The sequence below is a fragment of the Ambystoma mexicanum genome, chromosome 3q, assembly GCF_040938575.1.
Source record: "Ambystoma mexicanum isolate Mex_15411 chromosome 3q, UKY_AmexF1_1, whole genome shotgun sequence".
Lineage (NCBI taxonomy): Eukaryota > Metazoa > Chordata > Amphibia > Caudata > Ambystomatidae > Ambystoma > Ambystoma mexicanum.
The window spans coordinates 110,404,570-110,423,252 of record NC_090926.1 but is presented as its reverse complement, the minus strand read 5'-3'; the positions used below and the strand labels follow the sequence as shown (position 1 = coordinate 110,423,252).

General features: G+C 48.7%; 1 long non-coding RNA gene across 1 annotated transcript in view; it reads left to right on the top strand.

Moving 5' to 3' along the window:
- Positions 1 to 18,243, top strand: part of LOC138581802 (uncharacterized) — a 123,251-nt gene extending 105,008 nt beyond the window's left edge. Inside the window, exon 2 of the long non-coding RNA XR_011304793.1 lies at positions 17,894 to 18,243. This is a non-coding gene — a long non-coding RNA (uncharacterized lncRNA). The remainder of the gene's footprint in view (positions 1 to 17,893) is intronic.
- Positions 18,244 to 18,683: the final 440 nt, after the last annotated feature.

Here is an 18,683-nt window from a genome sequence, read left to right as displayed (position 1 = left end):
GAATTCAGCAGGGGATTGCCTGACTTGCGGGTGGTTTCTCCTTCAGGATGTCCTCCACACAGTCAGTGGCCCTCATTACGACCCTGGCGGATTTTTTCCGCCATCGGCGGACTTTTCCGCCATGGCGCAAAGTCCCTTTACGCCATGGCGGATGGCGGACTTACCGCCCCATTCCGAGGTCGGCGGGGCGGTAAGTCCCCATTGACCCATTTACCCTTCCCCATTCCCATTTCGGCCCCATAGGGCTCAATGGGAGTGGGGAAGGTGTTAATTACGCCACCGTACACTACGGTGGCGTAATTAACACCGAGGTCCCATAGCGCCATGGATTTTTACGCCCGCAAAAAGCGGGCGGAAAAATGACCATGGCGCTATGGGAACTCGTAGTTGGCGGTAAGGGGTCGGCGCAGCTAACGCTGGCGCAAACCCCTTAGCGCCAGGGTCCTAATGAGGGCCAGTATCTTGTACAACTTCCTGCGTGGCAATCTGGAAATGTTCTGCAGCCCTTTCCAGGATTGCATTAAATGCCATTTGGTCATCAACAAGTGAAGCTTGTCTCTGTTTGGGCGAGGAGGGAGGATCAAGTCAAAGGTCATCAGGGTCAGGTGTTGGAGTGGGGGAAAGCCATGGTGCTTCCTCTTCAGGCTGATCGCGGCCCAAATCTGGGCAAGGGCCAGGTGTGTCATGCCCAAAGGGATTGTTTTGTTGGTCATAGGGACCCTCATAGACCTCTTCCTGTGGAGCTTGGCTGGAGAGTTTTTGTACTTTGGGGAAACTAGGGCAGGAATCCTCCTCCCTAGGTCTCTTAGGGGTGATAAATGTGTCCGAAAAGTCTACAAATGTTGACAGTTTGTTCATAAGGCTCTCAAACCTCACTCTGGTCCATGGGGCTGAACCAGAGAGGTCAGGAGTAGGGGGGAAAGCCTCTCCAGGAGAAAATGGGTCCTCAGAAGGAGGTGCCTTGTCAGACAAATCTTAGAAAGGGTCTGGGACCCTTCTGAATACTCCTCTCGACAAGAGGATGTGCTTTTTAGCTTGTTCGCCACCGAAATAATGTTTGTGGGACTCTCCCGTAGCTCTGGTGGATTAGGAACAGATTTTCGACGTGCCTGTAGGCGTTGTTGAGGTTTTCAGCACTGCCGAAACCTTTGGGGCTGTCACGCTTAGACAGCGCGTCAACGCTATTGTGTCTTTTAACAGAGATGCCCTTATGGGAGGAATGCCGGAACGCATGCCGAGACGACAGATGTGGGGAGGGTAGCTGATTGTGAGGATCGGTAGGTGTGTTGAAACTTTTGGCAAGTCTGTTGCTTCCTCGACGTATCTGTTGAGGTAGCTCGAGGGGTTGTGTGTTTATGCTGCGCCGACGAGGGAACCACTCTCAGCCTGCTGCATGGCGTAGGCCGCCCACTGCTTTGTCCGCCAATCTTTTAGCATCTTCAAACAAAAAAGTTGACAAAACTTGCAGGATCGCTCGTCGTGATCACGAGGCAGACACTTGTTAAACTTTCGGTGAGTGTCCTTCCACGGGTACTTTCCGTTACAGGACGGACAGAACTTAAATTGAGTCCTCTCGATAGTAGAGGTAAAGGGCGGCAGCCAGACAAGGGAAAAGGAAATGCATTCTCAAGAATCAAACCCCGGGGTCCCTCTCAGTCTACTCTATAGGACTGGCCAGAAGTCTGAGGCCACGCGGAGAACAGCATCGACCGAAGCACTAGTCGCTGAAAGTCGTAGACTTCTCCAGCGTAGGGGTCCACAGTAGCCGTCAAAGATTAAACGACCATCGGTCGTGGCACAAAGAAGTTATAACTTTAGCAATACATCTCTTTCGAGCTCTGCATATGGCGACCAGCTAGCTGGGCGGAAAGAAACAATCGGAGAGACCTCGACAAGTGAGGGATCTTGGGTACACTACATGTCACGTTAGGGATAGTGTTACAAGCACTCCCATGTGGACAACCCCTTTCGATCCTCGAAAGAAAGATGCAATACTTTGCGATTACCACTAGATGTCGGACTATATGCACAGCATGCGATTCGAAGCAGATTAACAAGCATCAGACACATAATATCACCCTTCTCTCTTCTCCTGTGACTTTCGAATCACAGTGACAACCCTACAGTAATGGCTGGTGCCAGTGGATGCATTCTACCAACTACTGTGCTATTTTTTAACGCAGACTATAATCACAGTTTTGGTTATGCACAATAAGGTCACCTACTTTATAACATGATGGCTCCTTTCTTTTTTCACCATTTCTCCTATGGTTGTACTTTGTTAGCCATTCTACCATCCTGGGAGGGGACGGTCTGTGCGAGTTTTGCCTTTGTCAGGAACCCTTGGTGTCCCCGCCTAGGTTCCAGTGCGTCTGTGAAGGCAGGACACAGGGGAAGAGTTTTACACTCCCCTGCCCTTTGTCTGCCAGAGTGCCTGAATGGAACCAGTTCCCACTGGGGGGCTGGCTGTCCAATCAGGACAGCCATCCACCACTTTCTGTAAATTACTGGGAGAATTTGCAGAGGAGTGAATGAGAAATCCAAATAAATGGTGAGGTTCCCAAGGCAGAAAGCAAGTTGATCACTGGAACAGAAGATCCAAAGCTGAAGATGACCAGAGATGCCTGTAGACATTCCAGTAACCGAGAAGCGGCCACTGCTTCCCTGGCCCAGTTTTCTTATCGACAGGGGATCTCTGAAGAGGACAACTTCTTCCCTTTGGCTGTTGGGACCAACCACCCTCAAGACGAACTGCAGATTGAGCCATCCCCCGAGGTCCTGTGACCTTCCATGGCTGCATACCGCAAATACCACGGGACCTCTGACCCATTTGAAGCGTAACGTCTTTGACATATCCGCCCATTTGGAGCTCCAGAGGCACAATCCCACTTGTCTAAGTCCCCTCACCAGAGTGAAGGACTGCAGAATCGAGGAAGATCGACTGGCAGATAACCATCCTTTGTGGGAGCTGATAAGGGCCAAAACCACAGACCGATGTGGGAGACTGAAGAAATCCTTACTGAGGGTCCTCTCGTGACTGCTGCCGTGACATCCCATTGAGTCCATCCTTTCGTCACCAAACCAAGTAATCAGGAGACTGGGCCTGTCGCTGCTACACAGGAGAGAATTCAGCTATGTTTGCTTCTTCTAACCTAAGGTACAGTGGGTCTAAAGGTAGAACTTACTGTAAGCCGAAGAATCGCTCCAGTGTGACTGAAGTGCATCACAAGGTTTTTGGGTGTCCACCCATACCTCTGGCCCAGGCTTAACAGCTTGTGTCCTTTAGGGTGTTCAATAACTTGTGTTATCCTGCTATGCATTTTTTATTTAAGTGACTAACTTTGCCTTTCCAGCTGCATAAGACTTTTGTTCCTCTCCTACACAGACTTTGGATAGTTAGGTATTGGACTGCCAAAGCGCTACATAGCCTTGAAAGATTTCACTATAAAGTGAATTGTTGCTTAAGTGTAAATAAGACTCCTTTTCCTTCCTACAGACTTTGGGCCTCATCACGAGTTAAATCCGGCAGTAGCGCTATTACCGCCGCATTTAAGGGTCCGCCAGATCATGGCTTTGGCGGATTTCCCCCCAGCTGTGAGCTGGGGGGAAATCTGCAGCAAAATTGCTGATTTTTTGGCGCGATTACCGCCGACGGGAAATCCGCCAGCAGTAATAGCGCAAATTTTCCCCATTGCGCCCATTGGGGAATGAGGAATTCCCGAATGGGCCCGATGGGGAATGGGCAATAACCCTTCTGCCAAACCCGTGATCCGGTGCTAATAGCGCCGGGGGGGAGTTGGCAGTAGGGCTATTAGCGCCGGCGCTAATACCGCCGGCGTTACCGCCCAACTCGTGATGAGGCCCATTTGTCTGATGTGACTTTATTACCTGAATGCAATTACCGCTTATCCATAATCTATGCGAGTGCGCGGCACTACTTTTAATACAGTAGAACTTTCATTAGTGTCATTCTCTAACGATTGTAACCACAAACTACAATTGAAGCAGTCCCCTTTGAAAAGTATTGTGAATAATTCCAATGTCTATTGGTCAGTCTAGAAGAGTATTTACTTACCCTGCCTTGTGTATATAAAATACATATATTTTGATATACCTTTGTGCGTAAGCTTCCTTGGACTATTGTATTGACTGGGGTCAGTGTACTTACTTACAGCTCACATCCTCCTCCTAAAATAGGCCTGGCTGCTCTGCCATTCTACCAGATCCTTTGGGTAGGACAGACTCATCCTAAGAGTTGGGGACCTGTATACCAAGGGATAGTTTTATAAAGTCTTACACCGCCAAGTGGACTTTAGGAAAGCTCCCTTAACACCAGGCTGTTTGATGAGTTCGGGGTTGAATAATCTATACACATTACCATCGGTCCCCACACCCTTATCCAAACTCTTTGCATTCTTCAAAACACCAAAAGGGAGTTTTCTCTCCTCCCCCAGTGTTTTGATGAACTTTGAAACCCTTTTCGAGATTGCCTTGCTATAGCCAGCGAACCCATCCCCTTCCCCCGAAATCCACTAGAGAGCGGAAAGCTACCCAAACCTCCCCCATTGTTTTTTTTTTTTACACTTCTCTCTGAAACTGGCCACTATAGCTTCCCCAAAAGCCGGTTCACCCAGTTGATGTCACTGTGTGGACGCATTACTCTCTGCCTCATATTGGGGCACTAAAAACACCCAGTGGCCCACAGTGGGGGACAAAGGACTTAATTTCCACCTGTGCCTACAAACAGACCCTTGCACAGCGGATGAGCTAGATAGTGGCTGGTCCCCACCCTACCCCAACCAAATTCCTGACCAAGCCACCCTTTGTAAGTACTGCCGAGTCTGGGGTTGCACATACTTCCCTCCTGTTCCTAGCTTCGCTGTTCGCCACACCATTCATTACATTTGCACATTCTACGTCCGAAGTCGCAGCTTCCCCATACTCTGTGGCATAAATTTGCACCACTCTTGCACTTTTGCGTTGCTCAGCCTTCAAACCATCAAGCACTAGAGTAGTGGGTTCAACAGGGCCGTTTTTACTTGCTCCTGGTTTCGGCCTACTCAGACTCAACCATAGTTACATTTTGCACAAACATGCACGATGAAGATCCCTTATATTTCAAGATTGTAAGATTTCTTGCTCTTTTGACTGCCCCCTTTCCCGCCTCACTTCCCTCAGAGTGATGTTACACACCAAGTGTATGGCCTCTCGTGCCCCTTACGTGTGGAGAAGCAGAATCACCCTCACCTCTTCCAAATGGAACCCGCCTAGATATCTGCAACAGAGATTGGTGATCGTATGCCCGCCCCCACATCAATTTCATCCCTTATTACTATTGGGGTAGAATGAATCAGGATTTGTAATATGCTGGAAACCATCTGGATGGGGGCAGTTGGGAATGTGGTGCTTCCCCCTTCAAATTCATCTCACTCAAAAGCACACTATGCAATACATGCCAACCCTCCCGATTTAGGCGGGAGACTCACGATTTTTCAGTGAAAAATGTTGCTATTTTTCACGTTCTCCCGCCTAAAATAATTGTAGGCCCAATTCATTCCTATGGGAAACTTTGTGTCTCCCGATTTCTCTGATGAAATCTCCCTCCCAGGTGCCTCAGAATGTTGACATGTATGTACCTCGTTACATATATACGGTTCCACAAACGAACTGAGCACCATGTTCAAGGCAGAGACAGTTAAAGATGTGAGTCTTATTTGCTTGTCGACCCCCACAGAGGATGTGATGCAAGGAGGCACCACCCGAGAAGTGGTCTTCCCAGACACCCCTGACAAGTTATTCATCATCAGGCTATTACCATCAAGTTAGTCAATGTAGTGGGGGATCCAGTAACCCAGGCATCGCATGTCTGCTGAACCACACTTGCATGCAGACAAACATCTACTTCCGGTGCAGCCGATTCGGCACGTATGGAATTAATCGACCCGATTTCAGCACTGGAACTGGATTTTGGACGAGAAAAAAAAACGTATTTTCTGACCCGCAATGGGGGATGATATTAAGCGGTTCGCAGGATAATTGGGGTTAGCACAGGGAGCAAGAGCCAAATTGGTTATTCTTCCCAGATTCGCCTTGCAAAGCCGTGGCGTGTCAGGACCACACGCAGCCGTACATGTTGCAGTCACCCAGATTCTATGACAAGACAGGAGGCTCATATTATGCATTACAATCTTTACTCTGAAACCACAGCAGCAAAGAAAAAACTTTTACAAACAAAAAAGTTGTAAAGAACAGAACTAAATAGAGTTCAATGGCAATGTATGGGAGCTCCCCAATCCATCATGGAGGACAGGTCATGCCCTGCAGGCGACCAATGAGCAGGGACCCTTCCCCATATAAGTCCATTACTCCAATCCCAACCCCTCTTTCTTTGCTGCTGACACCACAGTTAAGTACACTCCTTTCAGTTTGTGTCTTACATGTTGTCAGTAGAAGTTAAACCTTAATTGGTTATATTATGGGAAAAAATATTGTATGCTTGTAGCATTTCTTTGTGATACATTTAAGATATATATTAGTCCTTTATATTTTAAAGTACTGTTTGTTTAACTTTCCAACGCTCGCGCTGGTTTGCCTCTGGGCATTATGTTTAAGTGTGTTCTGTTTTCTTTATCCCGTGCGCACCGGTCTGAATGGAAGCTTTCTTTATGTAAAGATGTATTGGCTAACAGAAGCTAATGCTTTGTGCAGGTGTGCACGCGAGCATTCTTGTGTTTATTTATGGTTTACGGCCGTGGAGCATGTCGGACTGAAGCTGATAAGCTTCAGGGCCAGAGCATGCGAGCCGCTCTTTTGTTTGTTTAAGCCCTCTGTGTTTGTTACATTAGCTTATTCAGGGCCTGCACTGCTGGCAACTCGTGTACAAAGCCCTTTGGTGGGCTGCAGTGTTCCTTTGCATAACACAGCCTCCAGTGGCTCAACAACTAAGTGCTTGGTGTTGGGAGGCTGGGTACCAGGGTTCTAATACAATGTGCGGAACATCATGGATATTTTAAAAAATGTATGTATGGTTAATTTGCGCCTCTTTTTTTTCTTTGAATTACATCTGGGACTGCCAGGTGCTGCGGGCGTGCTTGGTCCGCTATATATTTCCTATGTTTCCTTCTTTTCTATTTTTTTGAAGACAGTCCCTGTAGCACAGTCAGTAGGGGTTGTCACTGGTAACTGGAAGGTTCCAGGTTCGAACCAATCCTCCAACTTAAAAATTCGGAACGTGTTGGGGTGAATAATTACAATTTTATTTTCCATACCGCCCAACCATGCAAATCCCAGAGGGGTTTCTCAAATGGAATCCGGGTTGCCTGTTCACCCTAGTTATGCGAGACCACTTGAGACAGCCCAGTCCGCATTTTTCCACTCTAACAAGATTATGTGTAATTTTAATTACTTTTGAATATGAATGTTTATGTATATATATATATATATATATATATTTAGAAATTGATATTTTATTTTGTGTTTATATTGATATTTCAACTTATATTAACACTGGTTCGCCTACTGCAGAGCCTCATACACTGCCAATTCTGCAGTTTTTATTTTATTGTTTATTTATTTACTTATTTCTTAAGTTAGGTGATTTGCCTTCACTGTAGGTGCCATCTGTTCGGTTTCAGGTTCAGCCTGAATTCTATTGCGAGATTACCCCCTCGTGTACTGCAGATTATCACGCCCTGCTCGGGCGAGCAGTTGGAGGTGCACTTGCTCAGTGTTTCCTACCTTAAACCTGACAGTTTTCTTTTGTTTGGGGGCTGCTGGTGGCAGATGTCATTATCTTCCCTGGAAAGGTGCAGTCACCTGCTCGGTGGCAAGGTTGCCTGTGTTTTCTGCGAGGGGTCCCCTCGTATACTGCTGGGTCCACGCCCTGGTAGGGTGAGCAGTTTGAGGTACACTTGCTCAGTGTTTCCTCCCTTAAAGTCGGCAACTTGGGTAATGACCTTAACTGGCATGCACCATAACCTGCTCGGTTTCAGGTTCTAATGCGAGGTTACCCCCTCGTATACTGCTGATTATCACGCCCTGCTCGGGCGAGCAGTTGGAGATGCACTTGCTCAGTGTATTACTCCCTTAAGGTCGGCAGCTTTGTTTAAGTGCTGCATATGGCTGACGCCATTGTTTGTTCTGGTAGGCGTGCAGTAACCGTCGGTTTCAGGCTTCGCCTGGTTTATACTGCGAGGTGCTCCCTCGTGTACTATTAGTTGCCACACCCTGCTGGGGTGAGCAGTTGAGGTGCACTTGCTCAGTGTACGCTTTTGATAAACAATGGGCCTCATTACGACCCTGGCGGAAAGTGACTGACCGGACCGCAACAGCGTAAATAGCGTTTCCGCCATTGCACGAAGGAGCAAAGTGCGGCCAATCACGACCCATCGGGCACGAGCATTACGCCATGGCGGAATCCGAAAGGCTGCGATGGCGGAAATGACCCCAAAACGGCCCTTACCGCCGCCGTACGCTGCACCAGGTGCAATACCGCCACCCATCTTAGCGGTCACCGTAATGAGCGGTCACCGTAACGAGCGTGCACCGCAAATTACGGCCACCGTAAATATACGGAAACGGAAGTAAAAGCATGTGGCCGGAACGGGAAACAGCACGCCGCACAACTATAAAATCCGAATCCCAACACAACCATAAAAAATCCGACCCTGACACACATCCCAACCCGTTAGCAACCCCAGTTAAAAAAATAAATATGGGAAAGGTAGCCAAGAAAGCGTGTGACCGCAAGCGGCAGGTACACTTCTCCCGAGAGGAACTGACCGTGCTCACCGAGACCCTCCAGGAAAATTCCGCCGTCGTCTTCTCCAGTCAAATGACCAGGACGGCCCTTGCCAACAAGAAGGCCATATGGGCCCTGGTGGCACAGCGCGTAAGTGCGGTGGGGACAACACCCCGCACGCCACAGCAATGTCGCAAGCGGTGGGACGACCTGCGGATCCGCGTACGCAGCATACTTTCTGCGAACAGGAACATCGCCACAGCTACCGGGGGGGGTTCAGAGTCGCCCATCAAGTTGACCCCCTGGGAGGAAATCTGCGCCTCCACCATAGGAATGGAGAGCATAGAGGGAGTCGGAGGGATGGAGAAAGGAGTGCCGACATCCGGAGAATCAGGTAGGTTGGCCAAGAGAAACAATGCGAAATCCACAAACCACGAACATGTGCAGTACCATGTGACCCCATAGTGCAATACATACTTTGCCCTGACAGCGCCCTCTAAAAGTCAGAATGAACAAACAAATCAATCAAGAAGCCATAAACAACCCCTACATGTGCAGCATGCACCCCCTAACTGCATGCAGCCAAATGAATGCATCCTCAATCCACACGAAAATGAGACCACCTCCAAGGCCCAGTCCCAAATCAGCCTCATGTACCACCCCAATGCATTTGATACGTTGCCATTCCAAATCCGACAGACCCATAACTAACGCTCGCCCCTCTTTACTCCACCACAGGGTCCGATACCAACGACGAGCTGCAGGACACGCCTACCAGCACGCCTGCAAAGAGGGCCAGGACCAACGTCCCAAGAGCCTCCACCTCAGGTGCAAGGATCAAGACACGGCTGCAGCAGGAATCAAGTGGCAGCACACTGGAGGGGACTGCAACAGGCACCCCAGCAGCCAGCAAGTCCACAACCCCAGCACCACAGGTCCCCCCAAAGAACGTATCTGATGGCACTGCCTCTGGTGGTAGCAGCACCATAGGTGACACAGCTGTCATGCCAGCATGCTCCGACACGGAAAACAGTGCTGGCGACGTAGGTACCATCCATGACCTTTCCCAATCCCCCTGCATGTTCCATCCCCTACACCATGACGAAACCACGCAGGGGCACCCTGAAGACGACGACTGGCCAACCCCCACAAGTCCTGTGCCAAGGCAACATGTGTTGAGCAGCCCCCCTGTCACACCACCGCAAATGTCCATGGCCCAGCAGAGGCAACAGTCCCTCGACCTGCTGATCGAGCAACAGCAGGAAGCGTCCACGCTACTCAAGGACCATGCAAATGAATGCGGGGGTTCCAGGGCAGCCATGGAAACATCCACCGAGACACTCAGGGCACAAATAGAGAAAAGTAGTGAGAGCCTCAGGGGAGAAATGGAGAGAAGCACCGAGAGCCTGAGAGCACAAATGGAGAAAAGCACCGAGAGCCTGAGGGGGGAACTGCATGCGACGTCCAAAGACGTTTGTGCTGAACTTGCTGCTGTGCGCCGTGTGCTCTCGGAGCTCTCACAAACCCTCAGAGACATGCATGGACGCGAGCAGGCAGAGACATCATCCGTGGCAAGTTCCGTCCAGGGCAGCCCCCAACGCAGATCTGGCAGGAACCTGCGCTCCACGGGCAGGGGTGCCCCTGATACCCGTAGAGGGGGCTTGCAATAGCGTCTACCCACGGACAGCATGCATATTTGGACACTGGTGTTGGGGGGGGAGGTAGTAGGGTGGAGGGGGTGTGTTGGGCTTCACTGGGTGGCGGGTCCATAGGGTGTATAAATCAAATCACATTAACAATACAGCACCTCATTATCATCCAATGACATGTGTGGACATTGATATTTGCGTACGAGGCCTTCATAGGCGTACAGTCCACAATGTGCCTGTACTACACACACACACAGTGCCACAGGTCCCCTTTCCGTGTAATAGGCACCATGCGTGGTTGCTAGAAGCATGCATCTATGATGCTCTGTCGGATTGCACGTACATCCTGTGCCTCATGGACTCCTTGAGGTGCCTCCACATCCCCACCCTCATCATCATCATCATCTTCAGGTGCATGCAGTACAGCGTCAGGGGGCATGGGCACATTCCTACGTATGCACATGTTGTGCAGCATGACACATGCCATGACCATCTTAGAAACCTTCTCATGGCTGTACATGAGTGCCCCGCCAGACCTGCTGAGGCTGCGGAAACGAGCCTTCAGTAGGCCGAATGCCTGTTCAATGACCACACGGGTACGTGAGTGGGCATGGTTGTAGTCCTCCTCATGCTCGTTCTGTGGGTTCCGGATTGGTGTAAGGAGCCATCTCTTCAGTGGATACCCGGCATCACCTGTATGAGACGAATAAAGGGTGTCAGTGGAATGATAGTGCTAAGTAGCCCCCCCCCCCCCCTGCAAGGTCATTGACGCATCAAATGGGCCACGATGTCATGCATGGAATGAGACTCACCGAGTAGCCAGGATCTGTGCCCTGCGTGTCGCTCCATGTAGCGTGGTATTCTTGTGTTCCTCAGGACCATAGAATCATGGGTAGATCCTGGAAATCTGGCACAACAATGCGTAAATATCTTGTTGGAGTCACACACCATTTGCACATTGATTGAATGAAATTGTTTCCGGTTGCGGTACTGGACCTCCATGGCATGTGGGACAACCAATTCAACATGGGTGCAGTCGATGGCACCAATGCAACCCGGGATGCCGCCAAGTGCATGGAATCCCACTTTAGCGTTGGTAATCTCCTGGTACGTGCGTGGTAGTGTGATGTGGTCGTCGGCGTGCTTCAGGAGGGCATCGTGCACTTGGAAGAGTGTCCGTGAGAACAGTGGCTGTGAAATGCCATGCAACTGTCCCACTGTGTGCTGGTAGGTGCCTGTGGCCAGGAAGTGGAGTGCAGACACCACCTTCAGTAGGGGTGGGATGGCGGTTGGGCTATCTATCATGCTCACGAGGTCAGCATGTGTCATGTCCACAATGGCGATTATGGTGTCCCGGTCCAAACGGTAGAGGGTGTGGATCTGCTCAGCAGTGAGGTTGAACGGATCGGCTCGGAGGCGTGGGATTGCGGGCCGCCTGCGTGGTGGTAGTGGCAGTGCTTGTGGGCCTTGCTGACCCTGCCTTGCCCTCCTCCTCCTCCTTCTCCTCCGTCTCCCCTGTGCGCCCGGTTGTTGTACCTGTTGTTGTTCGTCGTCTTCTTGTAGTTGTAGCACTTGCAGTGCTATCTGGTACCCCAGGCCCAACATCGCTAGTCCTGCCGGTAGCATTTTGGAGTGGGAGTGGTTGTGGGAGGGGTTTGGGTCTACAATATATGTGCTGTCGGCCTGTATGGCCTCCACCTGTGCTGATTGAATGAATCTGTGGCAGATGCAATCCCTTCTGGCCGAGCACGTCCCGCACGTAAGGCTGCATTTGGCCGCATGGCATCTTGGGATTGGAATCATGTATCAAATCCCGATGGCAGTGTGATGTACTTTGACTGATTTTCATGCTATGCTCCCATTGTTACACATGCTATGATTGCAGCCGCTTACATACCTGTGAAGAGTCAGTGGTATGTAGGGCTCGATCGATGGCCGACCCTCATGCAGCACAGTAACGTACTTCACCGACGGGCGTGGCGTGCCATTTGTGATTGCAGCCAGTTAGCATCATGACACACAGCCGCACTACATTGATGTAATTGTGAATGCAAGCGTTCACAGAAGCCTTTTCGACGTAATGTTGCAAGTGAGGAATTCGAAGGCCAGCATTTTGGGTTTTGAAGTAGCGGCGAGGATACGCCCACAGGTCTGGCTGGAAATGTAACGTTCTATTGTAGAATGTCCTTGGGACATGGCCCATAACGAGCAGGCAATGAATGATATGAATTGAATGGGATGCGCAACAGCGTAGTGGACGATAAGGCAGGACGTTCCCAAATCCATCTTGCTTCACAACACTACAGATCCGGCCAGGGGCACAGTGGTTTTTGCGGACTGCATTACGCACAGACGCGATGGAAGTTTCACATATTATGTGAGTGAATATTCATGCGTTTTCATTGCGGGATGAGGGAATGATGTGTGGATGCATGGACTGATGATTCCGTTTAGGGTCTGCCATGTACATGGGTTTTTTGATTCACTCCCCTTCCCCTGCGTTATGTGATGCAAGGCTGCCATAGTGGGACATACGTCTATCTGCCCTTGTCGGATCCTCCCTGTCTCGACGCGCCTTCATACACTTGTGTCTAGGCACGTTACTAATCCCATGTCATGGGTTCTATCTTGACGGACGCATGCACAGTAACCGACGTTGACAATGGTGTATTTAGCTCGATTGGTTTCGTTATGATTCGATACTGATTTAGGGGTGTGTATATTCCTTTGGAGTGGGCTAGCATGCATATGGGTGTGGATTTGGTGTGTTGAATGAAGATTGTAATGCATCATGAGTCCCGTAATGCAATCGGTTAATTTGTGTTTCTTTTGGGTGACAGGTATCTCCTGCCCTATTGCAGATGCCATCTCTACGCCACTCCTCCAGATGGTTTTTACTCTCGACTCCTGCAGCTTCGGGTGAATCAGTGGAGCACCATTTCGATCTTATGGGACGATCGCCAATGGCCCACATGCCCTTACGCTGTACTGGTGGCTAGGTGCAACATTTCGGCCTTTCAGCTCGACTAGTGCCTGCCTCATGGGACGGACCTGCGGTTCTTGCCGCTTCCATGTTGCCTTTTGGAACGTTGATGTAGGCCCTGTGTGCCATGATGGTACAGGGCGTCACACAAGTGGAAGCCGGTCAATTATTGCAGATGCAGCCCTCGGTGATGATGGTTGTTTTGGTGGTATTTTGCAAATTGCTGTGGGGCCTTTGTCATTTGGATGTGCATTTAAATTGTATTCCGATATTTGTCGTGTTGCGTTGTTCTTTGCAGGTGATGTGGCGATTTTCGCTTTGTGGCGGTATGTATTGCGTGATGATCTGCATTGTGTTCCGCCTTCTGAGTTGAGTTGTGTGGTACAGTACTGGCCGCGTTTGCCTACGTAGCACAGTATGGTCACGGATAGGGGCTGCCATTGTGACTGTTTACATGATGTGCTGTTCAGGGGCGGGGGATTGGCTTTTGGCCGACTGGTGCCTGTCAGCCAGGTCGATTGGTGGAATGATGGGTTGTTCAGAATGTGGCTGGTCACAGGTGACTGTGTTTGCGTGCGTTTGTTGGAGGGGGACTGGGGTCATGTCCATTGGAATAGCTTCTGTATTGATGCCATCTGTGCCCTGCAGCTCCCATCGGCCCCTCTTGGGATGAGCCTGGCTGCTCAGTCACTCTGCCGACTTGTGTGGTACATGCTTCTGCTGATGGTTGGTTTGTTTACTGGCATGAGTACAGGGCTGGTGCAATCCCCCTCAGGATGCTGTTTTGGATGTTGCCTTGCGCTGGTGGCAAGCGATGGGGGACTACTGTTGTTTTGTGTCATGTGTTCTTGATTTTCATTTTGATGTATTGTACCTTCACATGCCTGTGCTGCGTCAGTACGGCTATGGTGACATGCCGTACATGGATGCCCACTCACGGGGCGCTTTGAGCCCCTGCATGCTTTTCTACGTTGGCATGCATGGGTGAATTGTGGATTTCACTGGTTGCATACTGTGAGTACATTGCGCCTGCCAGGAGTTGTGCAATGAGGCCAGGGAGTGGAGTACAGGCACTCAGTGGGCCATTTACGGTTGGTTCGCGTTGCCGTATTTCTCGCCATGGCGGAATGGTACTTTACGACGTGCTTGATGGCGTTCAGTACATGTCCGCTAGGGTCAGAATTCGCGTACCGTTGCGCCATGGCGGTGATTCCGGTTTTGCAAGGCGCGCGTGCGCGTACTTGGTGCAGTTAGCGTTGCCGTTCACTGCGGTGTCGCTAATGGCATCGTACTTTACGGTGACGGGTCATGATCGCAACGAGCGGTGTTCGATGGCGGTATTGCATTTCCGCCATCATTTTTCCATTTCCGCAAGGGTCGTAATGAGGCCCAATATGTTTAAGTGTTGACTGGAGCACATTTGCGTTTTTCAGAATTGTCAGTGGCCCGGATAGCTCAGTGAGTATCAGCTTATATAAGGGCCGGGGGTTCGGACCCCTGTGAGGACGTAACTCCTCTTCGTTGGATATATTATATATTATATATTATTTATTTATTAAGTACTTTGAAGAAAAGAGAGTGTGCAAGTGGTTGTAAACAGACCCATATGGAGGGGTTGTACCTTCCTCTCTAACCATCTCTCTGGTATTATCCTTTGTCTTTTAGTTAAAAATTCTGTCGCCCTTTACCTTAGTTAGTTCAGGACAACTCAGTCCTTTCCTTAGGTTTGCTTCCCCGACCTCAATTGTTCCACCCAATACTCGTGCTGATTAAGCTACAGTATTTTCTCTCAACATGAGGAGAAAAAAGAGTGTCTCTAGTGAGGTCTGCAGGGCTTAAGGCTCTCTTTAGTGGGGACATGTTTTTCTCCCCTACTTTTGTTCCATTGGACATTCATTATTCTATTGGATTTTGGTGGAGACAGGGTCAGCTCGAGGGTAACTGTTCAGTTTTTGTTGCATGACAAGTTGAGCAACCATGTTTTACTTTGATGGAATGTTTGGAAACACTTGATGGAAACACTTGATGGTATCAGATAGATGAGTTGCCAAGTAATAACTTTATGGCGCCTGCCCCATGGTTTTCCTCCCAAAGCTTGGCCTATGGTTCAGCTTACTGTCTAATAGTATATTGCAACTTCTCCTCTGCTCGAGGAGTACAAGTAGGCTTCTGTACCCTCATGAGCGTTGCTTAACCTCTTTATACATATATATTTTTCTATAGTGCACCAAATAGAGTGCTGTTTTCATATCTGTGCTGACCCTACTGATGCAGGTTCCTAAATTTGGAAAGGTCTAAATCTGTCTTTTATCCTGCAGAGATCGATAAGTAAGCACCTCTCGTATACCTGAGGGTTTGTCGTACTGTATAAGTACTTGTTTGCTATGGACAAGGTGCTTAGTTTTTCATTCCCTGATTCCTTAAGTGGCCAGTCGGCCTCACATGAATACAGTGATTCAGTCCTCAGGGTTTGAGGGGACAGTGGTCCCAGTTTCTTTCTCAACCTTACATTTTTGGGGCATTGATAATTATCCAGAGTCCTTTCCCCCTCATTTCCTTCCCGCCATCCTTGGGGGAGATTGCATCATATTATTACACCTCTGGGAGTAACACCCGATGGTTTCCGTTTTCCTTTTTTACAGGAGTTCTGACGCGTGACCAGTACAGACTCGCATTGAGCATTTCCCTCCCGTCAGTTACTTTCCTTTCTGCTAATCTCTGGTATTTCAAGAAGTTAAGCTGATCCTGTCCACGGTCAGGGGTTGGTTAGAGGTGCTATAATGTATTTATTTCTCTTAAGGGTGTAAAGCGGTGCTTTAATGTGGTCCTCAGGGTAGCTTTTTTCTGTGTTGCAAGGATTCCCTTGGATAAGTGGGGGAGGTTTCTCCTCTTTTGGGAGGACTCAATATCCTTTGGTGGGATAGAGGGGTCTGGGAGTGATACTAATTCCCCATCCACGTTCTCATGACCCTCTATTGATGTGTTCTAGCGTCTATACATTCACTATCAGAAGGTGTCTGCCGCTACGATTCCCAGAGGGCTGGGATATATATTTAGTTACTGACTTGGTTCTCATAGTCGCCTGCATGGCAGGTGGTCCTTTGGGTTCTTTCACAAGAGTTCGTTTTTACAGTAAGGTGCCAGCTCAAGGTGCTGTGAGCTTCAAGGATCTGCAAATTGGCGGAAATATTTGCTGGACCTATTCTGGTGTGCAACTTCAGTTTAACTGTTTAGTGATTCGTTCTTTGCAGTTTAGAGTCTTGCTAAGAACTTGGAATTTCGGTGTCCTCCTTCGGTTAGTTTTGATCCTCTAGGGGGTTTATCTCCAAGGAGGAGGGATCAAGGTTCAAACACCGGGCATATCTACAAGGGGGTTTACATATCACTATAATGGTGGCGATTGGATGTCAGATACATTTATTCTCCTTGCCAAGTTTGCCCTCTTAAGGATCAGGTTTGTAAATATCTGCCTTTTGTCATGTAGCAGAGTCCTTCTGCAAGAGTCAGGGAGGTCTGAAGGTCTCCGTGTTGGCGGTTTGATGGGTTTAGCTTCTCAGGTGGGGCTCCTCTCTTCCATTCTGTTTCTGCCTCCAGAAGACATCCCTCCTTAGTATATATATATGTCTGAAGACAATTGTGGGTTAATTCTATTGCTTTTCCGCTCTGCTCAGGATGGGTTGTCCTATAACAAATTTTTAAAAAAGACATGACTTTTTACTCCCATTTTACCTTTTGAAGATTTGTCTTTCCCTCTTGGTTCCCAGTGTAGTTCTGCGACATGCCCTATTTCTAATGCAATATCTTCCTTTAATGCATGGGATGGACCGTACAAGACTTTCACCCCTATGGGGTACCTTTCTTTTCTTTATCTCCAGGAGAGCTAGGTGCTTATTTTCTTTGGTTTGCTTTCTAGGTTCCCAAAAAGGGTATGAATTTAAGTGTTTTAAATGTTTGATTGGACAACAGAGGTGTTTATTTCAGATGAGTTTTGTCCTAACCTATTAGTATAGGAGAACTTTGTTCAATGTTTTCCCCTCTTTTAACCAGTTGGTTTTGGTGGCTGGTAAGGAACACAGGAATTGACACATTTTCCTGTTTTCTTGCAGTGGATTTGTCTATGCCTTATAAGACAGTTTTTCGGGCATCCTAGTCTTGGGCAATTCTCTTGCGGTCAGCTGATTATTTAATGAAAACATTTAAGGTTTTCCTTTCCTATTATTTTATTATTCGTTATATTGGCTCTATTATGGATCATGCTGTACTAATGAGATGCAAGGGCTTTGAACTTGCATAATATGAGCCTCCTGTCTTGTCATAGAATGACTAATCCCCCACACTAACGTGAGATGGGGGTTTAGATTCTATTAAAGACAAGGAGGCGATTATTATACCACCCTCCCACCCTGGATATGATATGATGTCAATTGTGATATGCATGTACATAGGTGGTTCAAGTGAAAACATTTTTTGGTTTGTTGTTCTGCCCAACCACCCACCCTTCTTGCTTGTTGTTTTTTACAGCTATGGTTTAAGGTCCTGATCAGGAGTTTGGCTCGCAGTTACAAGTTATGGAGTGCGTGGTACGAGAGCTTCACTGGATTGGCCTTCATCGTTTATCGTCTGATCTGTGCATTGGACGTCTGGTTCAAGACAGCTACAGAAAGAGGGGTTGGGATTGGAGTAATGGACTTATATGGGGAAGGGTCCCTGCTCATTGGTCGCCTGCAGGGCATGACCTGTCCTCCATGATGGATTGGGGAGCTCCCATACATTGCCATTGAACTCTATTTAGTTCTGTTCTTTACAACTTTTTTGTTTGTAAAAGTTTTTTCTTTGCTGCTGTGGTTTCAGAGTAAAGATTGTAATGCATAATAATCGCCTCCTTGTCTTTAATGGAATCTAAACCCCCATCTCACGTTAGTGTGGGGATTAGTCATTGTGCCCCAGGTCTGCCAGGAACTCGTCTTCCAAGCGCTCATCGCAGTTCCCTCCTTCAGGCCGACCACTCACCGCAACAACTTCAATCGAGCACGGGGGGCGGGTGGTCTGGGGAATGGGTTCACTGACACCCCAGTTTCACTCCGCAACCACATGCAGCATGCCATCTTGTTGGAAATGAGGAAAAACACCCCTGCACTGGCGCTGCTTAGATTGCAAAACTGTAGAATGCTCAAAAGCGTATAATTGTTTCTTAAAAACCGTCGCAATCAAAGTCAGTTTTTTTTTTGACACAGCAGGTAAGGCTTATGCAGCACTCGTGTCACAATGGAGAGCTGGTAGTTCCGAGCAGTGACAATAGGAAGCAGGTTAT